Source organism: Equus przewalskii, chromosome 14, assembly GCF_037783145.1.
Source record: "Equus przewalskii isolate Varuska chromosome 14, EquPr2, whole genome shotgun sequence".
In the NCBI taxonomy this organism is placed as follows: domain Eukaryota; kingdom Metazoa; phylum Chordata; class Mammalia; order Perissodactyla; family Equidae; genus Equus; species Equus przewalskii.
Window position 1 is genome coordinate 41,617,835 of NC_091844.1, and position 15,031 is coordinate 41,632,865.

The 15,031-nt window shown below is 39.1% G+C and overlaps 2 long non-coding RNA genes across 5 annotated transcripts in view; both read right to left on the bottom strand.

Annotated features, from left to right (window-relative positions):
* LOC139075759 (uncharacterized) overlaps window positions 1–15,031 on the bottom strand; it is a 592,181-nt gene that overhangs the window by 272,096 nt on the left and 305,054 nt on the right. The gene's annotated exons all lie outside the window — the stretch shown is intronic.
* Window positions 340–15,031, bottom strand: part of LOC139075761 (uncharacterized) — a 55,671-nt gene continuing 40,979 nt past the window's right edge. The window contains exon 3 of the long non-coding RNA XR_011526530.1: window positions 340–621. This is a non-coding gene — a long non-coding RNA (uncharacterized lncRNA). The remainder of the gene's footprint in view (window positions 622–15,031) is intronic.

Here is a 15,031-nt window from a genome sequence, read left to right on the forward strand (position 1 = left end):
GCTTAATTACACCTAGGCAGCTTTAGAGAACATGGGGCTTATGCTACAAAATGAACAGTTTCCTGTTGTGGTAGGCTTTCTTCGGAAATTAAGAAGGAAAAAAAATGTATACGTGTGGCAGATCATTCCAGGTGTGCATGAAACGTGGCAAATTAGCAAGGGTTCTTGTGCATACATAATGTCTCATAAATACCGGAGTCCTAACAGCACTAATGCAAGTGCAATCATTTTTATAGCCTTTTGTCTTGTAAGTTTTGCTGAGAAGAGTGGAAGGTGCCTCTCAGATTAGAATCTAGCCCTGTGAGATCACAGGGGATGAAAGAGCATTCATTAGAGATGTGCATTTCATTTCTTTATTATTAAAAGGCCCAGTGGCAGGGTGGCTGGCTGGGCTGCTGGTTATTTTGTTGTTGTTGTTGTTGTTGTTGTTGTTGTTTGGGTTGTTGTTTTTGTTGCATTCTTCTTAGTGGCCGTGGCTGTGAAGTGTGGTTTGTTCCACCGGCCTCTCCCAGGCTGGCTGTGACTAGTGCCCATTTTGAGATTAGGAGATTAGGTTATTCATCACTTCAGGTGCTCCCCGCTGTGCCGCTACTATCAGAGCGCAGCCAAATCAAAACATCTCTGGAAGGCATTTCAGAATAATTGAATGCATCATAATTTCCCTATTAATACATATCTCATATTACAGATTATGCATGAAATGTTCACATTATCTGTTACTTTTTGTTAACGTCTTGCTCTTTGCCAGTAAATTTAATACACAGAGTGAATCAGCATGCCATGATGAAGGGATAGGTTACTGATAGCCATTTTTTTTCAGGATTCAGTAGAAAATTAAAGTAAATCGATCATTTTATAGCCCCACTGGAATGGCTACAAGGGCATGTTGCTAAGCAAATGGTAATTTAAATGTACTGTGTAATTTTTCTACGCAATTTACTGAAGGCAGATTTTATTTCTCAGTTAATATCAGATGCTCTTTATCTGTTAGTGCATGATGTATTCATGATAGACAAATTATTAATCTATGTTTTGACCAAATGTTGCAGCTTGACAACTGGTCATGTAGGCACGAGAGGAGTTAAATCCTGTACCTTGGAAGAATATGACTATTATTAATACCTGAAAAAGTCAGATGATTAATCCAATATTCACTGGTATAAAAAGCATGCACTAATTTCCAACAAAAAGTAATCAAAGTAAATCCTAATGAAATTTCATAAAAATGTCCACGTCTTATAACAAAAATTTATATTCAGTATTTTCAAATTAATCACAAATTTCTATCTCATGAAAATTATCGGGCCACAAAAGACGCCCTTTTTTAATATTTTAAGATTTTTTTCAATATTTTAAATTTAACATAGAAGCATTTAACTAAGTACTGGAAATATAATAAACATTTTAAGACAATTACATGTTATCCATGGTGAAAACTTGTCCTCGGGCATATTCAAATAGTAAATAATTATTTTTCCTTTTCTTTATAAAAAAGCACTTAGCCTATATACCAGGGTAGTTTCAATTTTATAATAAAACAAAAGTTCCATATTTTAAGACAAATAAGATACATAAAAGTGTCTCTATTTGACGACGCCCATCATTTTTATGAAATTAAAAAAGCAAAAGAAGGCGGGCCCCATTTCCCATTCAGGTCGCTGAAGTAAAGGCGGGATCCTCCTGCTGCTGGTGTACAGAATGTATTATTGTCATTAATGAAAAAGTTAATGGGCCATTTTCTTATATATCAATTTACATTTTACAATTTGAGTATACAAATGATATGTACAGCAGAGAGCTGATTATTTTTGCTCAAGGAAATAGTTTTAATGTGTTTTTATGGACATCAAATGTTGTGAATAATGATGCATCCACAGAATGCAAATAGGATGACAGCTCTTGGGCTGTGATCAACAGTCCTTGGATAAAAGGTCTGCTGGGACAATGATGTTCTGTGGAGGGCCTGAACAGTAAAAAATGGGAAACAAGGAGGACACCGGGATATTTGAAAGGTAGATCAGCAGACGGGATTTGGAGTATGTCACTCAGATTCAGACATCAGATAATAGTCCCAGTATTAAGAGGAAAAGGCATTTAAAAGAGAATGTGTCTGTGTAGCAGTGAACTACAGACAGAAAGATATTGCTGATTCTGCTTGATAAAATCAATTTCTGAAATTAGATATGGCTCACCATATAAGAAATGAATTTTAATAACACATTTATACTACAGTCTCAAATCCCCTTCAGTTTGCTAATGTGGAGATCACGTTTCCTCACCACGGAAAGGCGGTCACTCTGCAGGCAAATAGGAATGTCAGGAATACTACACAACAGAGTTCTTTGGAGAAGATGTGAAGAATAATTTCTTGAATTGACCCAAACTAAGTCCCTTTTCCAAGAGGCAGGGAATTATGTCAGATCTGCGGTGAGACCACGAGTGCTGTCCCTAAAGAGCAGCCATTCCTCTAATTGGCCATTGGAATTGGTGGGCAGGTGCTGTCTGCATATTATAGCCCTTGCATTCCATCCCAAACCTGTAAGGACAACTGAGGATTTTGGCGACCATCCCAGAACTGACCTCACCAATTTCTACCTGGGACCAGGTTACAACATAGGCCTGTAGACATGCACCCACACACACACACTCAGGCTACCATGGCGGAATACCAAGACATCTGGATGCAAGTGAAAAGTTCAGTCACTCATTCATTTCCCCTTTTCATTTGCATATTTGGGAAAGAAACTTAGTATTCTCCTGTCAATGAGACTTCTCCTTAAAAACCAAAACAAAACACTTTTAAATAAGAAAAAAATAGAAGTGAGGCTGAGTTAACTACTTAAAAAAAATACTCCTTGGGGGGCTGGCCCCGTGGCTGAGTGGTTAAGTTCACGCGCTCCACTGCGGGCAGCCCAGTGTTTCGTTGGTTTGAATCCTGGGTGCGGACATGGCACTGCTCATCAAACCAAGCTGAGGCAGCGTCCCACATGCCACAACTAGAAGGACCCACAACAAAGAATATACAACTATGTACCCGGGGGCTTTGGGGAGAAAAAGAAAAAAAAAATAAAATCTTAAAAAAAAAATACACCTTGGGTGATAACTTTCTGCATAAGTAAATATGATTGAAAGAAGTGCTTATGGGACCATGTAAATGCAAAACAAAATGTTTCAAAAACATTTCCTAATATGTTTCTTATGATTTTGAAAGAGAAAGGGGCCACAGACAGAAGCAAACATGACCTGAAAAATAGCACCCATGGTAAGCTGCATCAGGAAAAATTAAATTAAATGGGAAGACAAAATCCTATACCAGTTACATTTTTATTAAAATATGGGGATTTCCCAAACCATCGACAATGCAGCAAGACTAGAAACGTATATTATGTCTTCAGTATATAATAAGAGACAGCTGAATGTAAAGAAATACCTACCCATATGTGAATACAAATAAGAAACATAATGGAGATGGACAAATTGCTCTTCAGGATGAAATACAGTGATGGAAGTGGAATTCTATTGCTCTGAGAATCCAGGATTATCAAATCTTTATTTTTCATTTTTTTAACAACGCAAGAATTGACAAATTGGCAAAGCTTTTGTTCCCAGATTACTTTCTTACATATTTCTTTCACCACTTCCTACTCTGCCATGCAAAAGCTCACCTTTAAGTGTTACTTAACCAATGATAAGCAAAGTTTCCTGGGCTGCTTTCATAAGTATTGCCTAGAAAACTGCACAATGAAAACCACCACAACCACCACAAAAATGAATACCACCTTTGAAACTTCCTTCCCCTAAACAAGGACAGTTATGAGTCGCAGGAAATGGAAGACCCATATGCCTGCATTGAAACCTAGATAACTGGAATTATTTGAAATTTGAAACACGGAGCACACAAAAAATTTAAATTTGGAAAGGCTCCTAGAAAATTATTTAAGCTTCCAACATTACTTCGAAGAGAGCGTCCTTTCCACCCACCTCTATGCAAAACAAAGTTACTTCTTTAACTTCTCTCTCTGGTCTGGAAATCAACATACCTACATCCTCTTATATTTGAATTTATCTTCTCTGCCAAAATCCAGCATCAGTGCCTTTAGGCGCACATAGGAAATGAAGTGGGCTGGATCTGCTATCTTTAGCTATCCTTCTATGCGTGACTAAAAGCTGAAGAGTTAACTGACCTCATATGTACATAAACTACTAGTACAATAAAACTATTTTCTCCTAAAAAAACTATATACATAGTTTCTTTATCTTTTTAAATATATATATGCATACATATACATATATATGTTTTAACTCTAACATGTAAGCATAAAGGTATTTTAAAAATATATTTCATTGCAACAGGTCATTCAGTTAATGGAATTTTATTATATAGCTTGAACTATATTATTTTGAGTACAGTTGAGTGTAGCAATTTTTAGTGCAAGTTAGAATTGATCAAGTTTATTTCCTCTACTTGATTATCCAAGAAATCAAAAGTGCCAATGGACCCTGAATATTTTGTCAAAATCGAAAGGATAGTATACATAATCTAAATTTCAGCAAAAGTTGTGTTTCACCTTTCCAGTCTAGATCTAAAAATCTCACTCTGGCTTTCTTTATAAAGAAAATGAAAGTGGTCTCCAACAGAACCAGGTATCACTTGAAAAAAATTGACACTCAAAAGATTTTAACTCAGAAAGCCAGAAAATGACGAGACAACTGGTCCCAATCACCTAAAGGAGTCATCATTTTACAAAAGCATTTAGTCTCATTTTTCCCATAAATAATGTTATAAAATTAAAGAATCAAAAAAAATTTTAAAAGTCACCTATGATCCCAACTCTACAAAATAACCTGTATTATTTATTCCATGTCTTCCAGTTCCTAAACATACATACATTTTACATATTATAGATAGCATGTGCATTATACTTTTCCACTTAACACTACGGATTAGGCAATCTTCTTGCTTATCAGAACTCATTGGTCTTTATAGAGACTTTTTTTTTTTTTTGGTGAGGAAGATTGCCCCTGAGCTAACATCTGTGCCAATTTTCCTCTATTTTGCATGAGGGACTCTTCCCTAGCATGGCTTGATGAGTGGTGTGTAGGTCCACACCCAGGATCCGAACCTGCAAAGCCCAGGCCACCAAAGCAGAGCCCACAAACTTAACCACTACACCACTGGGAAGGCCCCTACAGACTATCTTTTTAATAATTGAATAATTTTTCAATTGGAAGCCGCATCGTCATTTTGTTTTCAAAGAGGAAGCTTTTATCCTCTGATAGAAAATAAAAAAGTTAAGGCCAGAAGCATCATTTCTGACTGCTTAATATCCCCTGTATTGATGTCAGTACCACGATCTACCAGGCTTCTGAACAATGAACTGAGGATCTTAACTTAGAAGCCACAACTTTAATTTCATTCATACTCTCAAACTTTAAGAGAACTTAACCAATCAAGATCACTGAAAAGTACAGAAGTTGCAGTTACGCCTGCCCATCTTTGAGGGACTGAGCTTGCCTCCACAAAAGGCTTCTCCAACAAAAGAATCATTTGCAAATTCCAAACTCTCTTTGGAGCTATTCTCCAGGACACCGAGGCAGTAGGACAGCCAGGACCATTTGTAGGTGCATTTTGCAGCCAAGTGAAAAATACATAGAAAACATCTCACAAAAATGGACCAAATCAATAAAGCAAATAAATGCTCCTCTTCAGCACGCAGCAGGTACAGCCTTATTTTCCCACCATTCTAAAGTAAATCAGCAATCTATCCTGAAAAATAAAAAGAATATTTCACCACAAATTGACTGCATTTAATAAAATGCAAGCTCTCTTGCCCACACAGAGAAAATCTGAAATCAATAGTCAAATTCGCCATCTTCTTTTAAGTGAGAGAAACTAACATATAACTTTATTGTTGCCCCATGAATTATCCCACGGTTCTTCACATTGTGGCAAGAACCCTGCCAATTCTTCACTTTTCAGGTAAAGAAGAAAGACAAAGCACAGGAAATAAATCAACAAATGACTGTCTCCTTTGGCAAACAGATGGATTAAAAAGAAAAATAATTTCCTTGTTAAGAATATACTCAGGACACCAATACACGAAATGTATTGTTAGGAAGCAACTAACATTTTTTAAATTGAGAAGAGTTTCTTCTCTAATGGATTTCTGCAGCACTTTCTCTGAAAAACACCATGCAGTGTTGAATTAGTTAAAGGAAAGAAGGAGTTTAATATGGTGCTTCATCCACCATGGTGGAATACTTTCAAACGGGCACCAAGATGGACGCTTGGGCAAACACAAACTGTGGGCAACATTTTATAATTCCAACCACTGTGGTAATGCCTCTGCCAAGTAAGCTTGGGAAGAAGAATGCTCCTGAAGGGCCATTTTCCTGGCCTTCTCTGTTGATGGGAATTTGCACGTGTAGAAAGGTCCCAGGGCAAAATGTGTGGCACTTCGGTGCCCCCTTGTGTCCAATTTGGCACCAGCATGAACCACACCAGGACTATGTGGAGAGTGGAGCAGGAATTTCTTAAATCCCACAAGAGTGCAGGTGGGGCGGGGAAGAATTGAAATTTTCTACCTCTCTATCTGTGAAAAAGTCACTTGCTGGTGCAATGAGAGATTTCCACGCTGCTGTTTTCTCACCACACTTAGGATGCCCTCCACCTGAACCCCTTGGGTGAATTTCATCTGGCGATAAACCAGAAAGAATAGTCCTGCATCCCTGGCTTCCGGATCCCCATAAAGAAGGAAAATCATTTTAGATTGAAGATATTATGTTCTTGTTACCAAGATATAGAAAAACTGGAGATAGTATTTAAAGTCTTTTTGATAGAGTCTTGCTTGGCCTCAAATCTCTCCCAAATTTTGAATCTTGCCAGGTCATTTTATGCATTTTCGTGACAGTAATTATTTCATTCCCCCACCATTATTCTTTTTGCTACATGCAAAATGACTTTGTAGAAAATTGGGTCACCAATGAATGCAAGAAAGTAACTACATTTATCAGCTCCATTCTCACTCACCTACACATACCTCAAGCATTAAAAACCAATTCTACATGTAATAAAGCTTGGAAATTTTTCAAATTCAATGTTGGGTTGAGGGCAAAGGACAATTTCTCCCATAAATACAAATTTGCTTGTGATGTTTATTTCTGTAGATGGTTTGACTACAGATCCAGAATTGGATTGCAGTTCTGTCTGCAAGAATTACCTGGAAACCATCTACTCCTTCTCAACACATTTATTCGCACAGCTCCAAAGACATTCCAAAGTGGAGGTTATATGTTTTCTGTGACAGAAACGACTGTTGGACATTTCAAACTTCATATTGTATCAAAGGATGGGAGGATAAGGGAGCCAGTGAGAAATCAGAGAAACAAAAGGCTGGGAAAATAAAGCAGTGAGAAGGGAAGTACATGAATGAAGAAAGGAAAGAGAAGAAAGTGTCAGGCTGCCGATCTCGGTGAGAATGCCTTTTCTGTGTCTAGTGGAAACAGTACAATTGTGACTTCCTTTTTGCTCTTTTTCTGGAAATCATTAGAAATACATGTGGGAATCACAAGATTGCACTTAACGGCTGTCTTTATGTTTTTGGTAACACAGTGGGTCTCATGGACAATGGACTTTCCTCTGTTCACCTTCAAAGGCAGGTAATCCCGGGGTTGTCCCACCACCACTGCTGCTCACTGATTCCCTCCTCTGCCTCCCCCTGCACATTTCCAACACGATGAAGAGGAAAGCCCCTCGGTGACTTTTCAGAATAGTAAACTACAGTTGAAAAATATTTCCACTGAACATTTTCATCCAAAAACAAACCAGAAAAAGGCTACAGATTGAGGAAAGAGCAATGATTTTTCTTCTTCAATCTCAGTCACAGCCTCCTCCATAGCTTGCAACAAACAAATGGTATGCTTTCCATCTTCATCTGCTGTCAATAGTATATTTACTTGACGTACTTTTCCTTCGGTCAGAATGGTTTGGACTTCCATGCCCCGTGCCCCCTGCAACTAAGGACATTTATTTAAAAAGACTCCCTCTAGGGAGGGTTGTGAGTCTCTGGAGAATAGGAACTGCCAAAAACAGGGATTGAATCTATCACCTTGACCTCCGTCATGGTACTTTTCAATCCAGGATTTGCCACCTTGTCTGTGGCACAGTACTGTGCCTAGAATACTTGCAAGATAAGTAATGTGTTGAAGCTACTGTTAGTAAAGTACAAAAGTTTGTGAGTGATTTTCTTTACTACATACACAGATGAGAGTAGCTTCAAGGTTTTCCATGAAATAAAAACTATTCCAAGTTTTTGCTTTGGGAGTTGGGAGAGAGAGATGAGGAGTTACAGCTGGTGCCCCTTCTCACCCAGAGCTCAGGACCTAATGTCCAATCCCTTGATGAGGAGATGCACTCAAAAATAACCACCAGGTAGAATATTCACCAGAAGAGTTAAACTATCTTATCTTATGACAGAGACCTTCAGCACAGAGTTAGCCTGGGAAAGGGAGAGCAATCCTCAGTGATCTCCAGCCCAGAAGGAGAAGACAAGAAATATTCCCAGTGTCTAAATTCACATAATCTAAGTTGGAGAACTTGACAAGGGAAGCACCCACATTCTGAAACGTCTTCCTCAGATCATCTCATAAGCTGTGCTCTTAGTTTACTCAAGTTTCTGCTCAAAAGCTGCCTCTTTAGAGAGGCTGTTTCCGATCACCCCATCTAACAGAGCAATGTCAACCTACTCTAGATCCCTATACTATGCTTTATTTTCCTGGGTAGCACGTATTACTGCCTGACATTATATTATACTTGCTTATTGGCTATCTCCCCCAGTTGAATGTAAACTCCATGATGGTTTTGTCCACTGTTATATCTCCAATGCACAGAAGAGTGTCTGCACAGTAAATATTTGTGGAATGGCCAATTGAATGAACTTCGAGTACATCCAAATAAGTATTCCCTATATGTAGACATGTCTTTAAAAAAATCTGGAAATTCTCTGCTTCAATCAATTACCTTATGCTTCTCCAATTTTGGAATGACATACCTGAGAGTAGCCACATCAGGAAATATTCAAATCTCCATGGTTAACATATTTGATATTTTGCTTTACAGTTCTCAAATTTTATTGTGCATCTGAATCACCTGGAGAGCTTGTTGAAAATCAGTTAGCTGGCTCCATCCCCGAGTTTCTGATTCAATAAGTGGGTGCCTGAGAATCTGAATTTCTAACAAGTTCCCAGATGATATCGATACTGCTGGTTTGGGGATCACACTTAAACATCACTTTTTGTCTAAAATTGGGCAGTCATGGCAGCAGGGGATGGTTGTTAGGTACTTTAGGACATTAAAACACAGATACATTATGGAGTACAATATAAATTTTCCCTGCATTTTTAAAATAAAATAGGGACTGTTAAGAAATGGCTTGCTTGCTGTGGGTTGACTCAACATGGACTAAGAGTTTAACTCTCCTGTGTCATTAAGGATACTTGAGTGCACACGGTTGAAGAGAACTGATTTAAGCCATGCCGGAGTCAAGATAGACACTTCATGAGTGCTACAAGTTCTTGAATGTAGTGAGTCCCTCAAGAGTTGATTCAGAAGGAAATATTGGAGCCTGGACTCTGGGTGGGTAGGGAGGGGAGGCCCTCTATTAGGTTAACAACAACTTTGAAGTGGTCACAGGAAACACAGTTCAGCCTAGCAGTTAGTGGTGGGCAGCCAGGGGCTCGGGGTTGCCAGAGCTCACCACACAGAGTGTGGCTGTAATGTCATGCTCTCAGTTATCTGGGTTAGCCATCTGTGGGGCCTGCTGCTTTTAAATGGTCCTCTTGAGCCTTTGGTTTTCATCTTTCTCTTATACCAGAGAAAGAACAGAAGTGAATGTAATTTAATGTCTTATAAAAAGGCAGATCCTATGTTGTTCACGTAGCCATGGCTCACAGCTCCTTGCATGACTGTTGTGATGGCTCCTTATGAAGACTGATACAGGGCAGACTACCACTAAAATCCAAGGCAGAGTCCTCTCCTGGCTTGACTGTCAGGGAAATGAAAGCCAGTCTTTCTGCAACAAATTACTCTAAATACATTTCCCAAATGTACAGTGTGTATGAAGAGCTCCAAAACTGGATAAAACAGCAGGTAAGCAAGGGAAAGAATATTTCAATGCTTCTGGTAGGTACTGGTTCTTTATCAAATGATGTGGCTAATTCACTTTACATAAGCAAAATAAAATCTTGGCTTTGTGTATTCATAAAAATCTTTCAAAGGCTGAAGATCCTTTCCTTTACCATTAATTTCTTCTTTAGAGCTAGTCCAGAAATTAGTGCCCAGGATCAGTTTGATATTTAGAACAATAAGACCTCTCCTTAGGCTGGTTTTTCATAGTAGTGGTAATCTACTTTCTACTCCATTTCCCTAACTTTCTTTCTGTTCTCTTCTCCCAAATAAAAGGAGGGCATGTCCTTCATGGAGAGAGACACTCACCTGCACCTCTCTTCCATCCTAAAAATGCTACTCAGATTTATCGGAGGTTTGCTTAGATTTGAAGCTGTCCTCACACACATGCTATTTTCTACCCAAAATCCTTCTGGCAGGAAACTTTCCTCCCATTCTGAAACTTTATTTATTTCTGTTATTCCAGATGTATGTGCCAATCAGTTTAGCTCCTGCCAATTCTTGTTTATTAATAATGCTAACGAAAGAACTGAAATTCTACCAGATTTCAATCTCTTTTTTCATGCCTCAATAATGAGTCCTAAAAGAGATGAATTCTGATATTGTCTCAGCAACTCAAAGGACTAGGTATGATCAGAGATTTGACTGGCTTTTGCCTACCTTGCACAAACTCAGGAGGGCTATTTGTACTGCTAACTGCCACTGTATATGTGCAGATAATTTGCATTTTCATTGTTCTTTATTTTATGTTATTAGTTATTCATGAGATGAATATCACATTCAACAACTAATCTATAAAGCTTTTGCTTTAAATAACAATGTGCCATTTTTGTTGTAGGAGGTGGAATGGAGGATGGATGTCCCATTTAGAAATCTTGTACAAAGGATTGAAAAATGAATGACACGTAGGCTTTTCCTTGCCATATGTAAAATTGGGATCTCAAAGAGAGTGGCATTAGAGTTGGGAGAAACAGACTGTACTACATACGTATGTACATATAAGGGCCATATTAACCAGCTGGACCTACTGAGAAAGGTCCCTCACCAGCCAGCCAAAGGGAAGAGAAGGTCAGATTTAACCATACTACGTAATGAACCTGTAAATGACTAATTATTCCTCTCACCAAACAGCACAATCTGCATGTGAGTCGAAAACCAACACAGAAAGCATCTGAACTCATTTTTTTTCAGTTGGATATAGTCCAAGTTTCACACACATTGCTTTCCACTTTTCCCAATAAAGGCTCGTGTCTATATTAACACAAATTGAAAAGAAAAAAATGCAAAGATTCCACGCTCTTTCTTAGTTTCAGGAAAGAGTATTTAATTCAGTAGAAACCATTCAAATTAGTATGTGAGGTCCCAGCTGTGTTGGGCGATTCTGTATGTGTGTGCATACACTGTGCACGTACATTTAGCTGTGCCTCCTCCCCTATCTCGATATGAATGTTGATATAGACAACCCCTAGATAAGTTAGTTTTAAAAGCAGATCAATGATTTCATTTACCAAGAGGGGAGCACAAGGCCTTTACTATACTCAAAGGATTTCACCGGAATCCCACTGTGGTTATCTAGGTAGGGGCTGCTTCACCTTGGAGGCAGTGAATTGCTAGGTCTTGACTTGCTTAGGAAGGAGGTAACTATCTCTCTTAGGGAATAAAAAAATCCATAAGGAGAACTCCATATTTTTTTCAATAATACAACTTTGAAACTCAGAAATTCTGATAGAAAGATACTGGTGCCAGCAGTAATATGACCTAATTCAATGGACAAAACAGAGAAAAATAGCAATCTAAGATTTAAGATTTTTTGAAGACGAGTAACACATCTTTTTCATCCTTTCATCTTTCACAGTACCTGATATTTGGTAAATATTACAGAGTAATGATAACAACAATGATAGCTAACATTTACGGAACTTCCTATGTGCCAGGCATGGTTCTAAGTACTTGATAGGTTTTAATTCATGTTCTCCTCAAAAAAGATCCTGTCAGGGCTGGCCCCAGTGGCTTAGTGGTTAAGTTTGGCACGCTCTGCTTTGGCAACCGAAGTTGGTTCCCAGGCGCAGACCTACACTGCTGGTCAGTGGCCATGCTGTGGCAGTGGGCCACACACAATCTAAAGGTAGATTTGCCACAGATGTTAGCTCAGGGTGAATCTTCCTCAAGCAGAAAGAGGAGGATCAGCAATGGATGTTAGCTCAGGGCACATCTTCCTCAGCGGAGGAAAAAAAAAAGATCGTGTGAGTGGGCTACTATCGTCCCATTTTACAGATGGGCAAATAGGTGCAGAGAGTTTATGAAACTTGACAAAGGTCACACAGCTAATAAACAGCAGAATGATATTCACATTCAGAGGTCTGGCTCCAGAGCTCAATCTTGTAACTTCTGTGCTAAACTGCCTCTTATTATACAGCATAACAGTAGCTGAACAGAATTGCTGAATTTTATTGAGGAGCTGAATTCTATTGTCTCAGACTAGAAATGTGAACTCATGCAAAATTGAAAAGTCACAGCCAAACTTAGGAATACCAAAAATTACACACACACATACACACTCTGGAATTTATGGTGATTATATATATAATTTTATGGTGACTATATTCTAACAACAGTTAGTTCAAAGTAACTGATATTCCCTGAGAAAATTTAATTCTTCAATACTTTAGAATCCATTTGGCCAATAAATCATTTGGTAACATTTGTAAACTGCAAATACATAACCAGTTGAAGATAAAAATTGTAAAATGTGGTCTTTCTTTTGTCATCTCCTTTGCTCTTTCTTTCAGGGTCCAACTCTTCTGTCCTCCCCACACCCAGCTGTCTCATTTTGGCCTGCATTTTATGAGCAGCACCCTTTTTCTTTAATTCTACCATACAAGGAAATGTACATATCACGTGCCTTGTTCCCCAGATGCTGAACTTTTGCAGACAATGCTTTAGTTCTGAACCCTTTTTTCCAGTGAGGTTTAATCAGATGCCTCAAATCTCAAATGTATGAATAGAAGTGTAGAGGACCCGGCGCCTCTTTGCTCAGCCCTTTCCTTCACTAGACCCTAAAGTGTCTGAGACACTGCACAGATCCTAAGCCACCAACTGCTTAGACTCAAACAAATGCTCGATTTGATGGTGGAGATTGGACCATAGCACGTGCATGGATATTTGAGGCATGTCCCAAAGAAGAGCCTGCACGTGGTTGACTCCAACCTAGAAAGTTCAGTTCTGCCTTAGCCCCATTCTCCAGGTCCCTCATCTGGGTCTTTGTTTTGACATACATTTTACCCACAAGGGAGCCAAATGAGGACAATAAGGGGCTCTCCACCCTTCCGGAGGAGGGTGTCTTTTTTCTCTCTCTCCTCATTTCTCTGAGCTTAAGCCCTTAGCTTCCTTTCTGTTATTCCTGCTGTTCTTCAAGCTGTTTGAGCTCAGCCTTGTGTGAAACTACCCAAAATCTGGCTATCATGCTTCCTTTCCAAAGGCCACGCTCCTGCTAAAAAAAGGGTTTGACTCCCATACAGGTCCCACTGTATAAACAGAGGGACTGTTTCAGCCTGGCTCCACAACCAGTCTGCTGCTCCCTGATGCCCTGTAGACCTCAAAGGCCCACCCTAGGTGACTGAGGAGGAAACCAGAAGGGTCTTGTCCAGGAGTAATAGGAGAAGAAAATAATTCTTTGGAAGAGAAACTCATTCTTGCTTGGGGACACACCTCTTGACAATTTCTTGATGCTATTTGAATGCTTCAAAAGTTCTAAAGTACTACCCAATTATGTAGTTTAGCTAAAAAAATTACACAATTAGGCATATTCATTGTAAGAAAAAATAGAAAATACACAGGAAGAACAAGAAAAAAATTGAGCTATAATCCCTCCAGATATTTTTCCATGGACATATGCTCCAAAGTGGGATAACAGTATTTTATAGATTTCAATTTTATCATAATCATCTTTCAGTATCCATTATATACATCTAAAGCATCATTTGTAGAGTTTGTAGGATTTTTTTTCCTAAACAAATTCCCCATTGCCCAGCTTTAGATTGCTTCTGAACTTTCTCTGCTTTAAGCATCGCGGCAATGACTAAGCAATGAGTACATCAGTGGGGAGGAAGAGCTCTGGGTTCAGAGTGGGTCCAAATCCTAAATAACTGTGTAACTTGGACACTTGGACATATTTTATCAAATCCTCCCATGCCTCATTTCGCCATCTGTTTCAGGGGAGAGTAATTGTAAGAACATAGCTCGTTGGACTGCTCTGAGCCTTAAGCGAGAAAATAAATGTAAAGTGCTGAGGACCATGCCTGGCTCATTTCGAGCAGCCAATAAAAGTTGGCTGTGATTAAATAACTCATCATATGATTACTTCTTTAGAACATATTCCTAGAAAGGGAGTCAAAGGGTCACAGGGCCCAAACGTTCTTGAGGATTTTATCTGTATTGCTACTTGTCTCCCATTTTCCTCTCCCAGTGATTAAGAGTGGAAGTGAGAGCCTGCCTCCCACATTCTCCCTGTCTTTGGAAGGTAGTCCTTTTGACAGGAGGCAGCATGGGGAATGGAAAGGGCCCTGAGCTGGGGACAGATGTCCTGAGGTCCAGTCCCAGCTTTGCTATTTATTCAGTAACTACATGGCCTTGAACTCTCAGTCTCTGACCCTCAGTGTCTTCGTCCGTTAAGAAAAGGCGGTTTGAAAAGCAAGTAGCAGTTTTCACTCTAAAACACTGAATGGTGGAGTAAGTAAAGTAAGTCATGAAAGTACTTTATCAACTATACCTTGCCACCCACACATGAGGTACTTTAGCCCACCTGGGATTCCGCTCTGGCAACCCCTAGAATCATTAAAAGGAGATTTC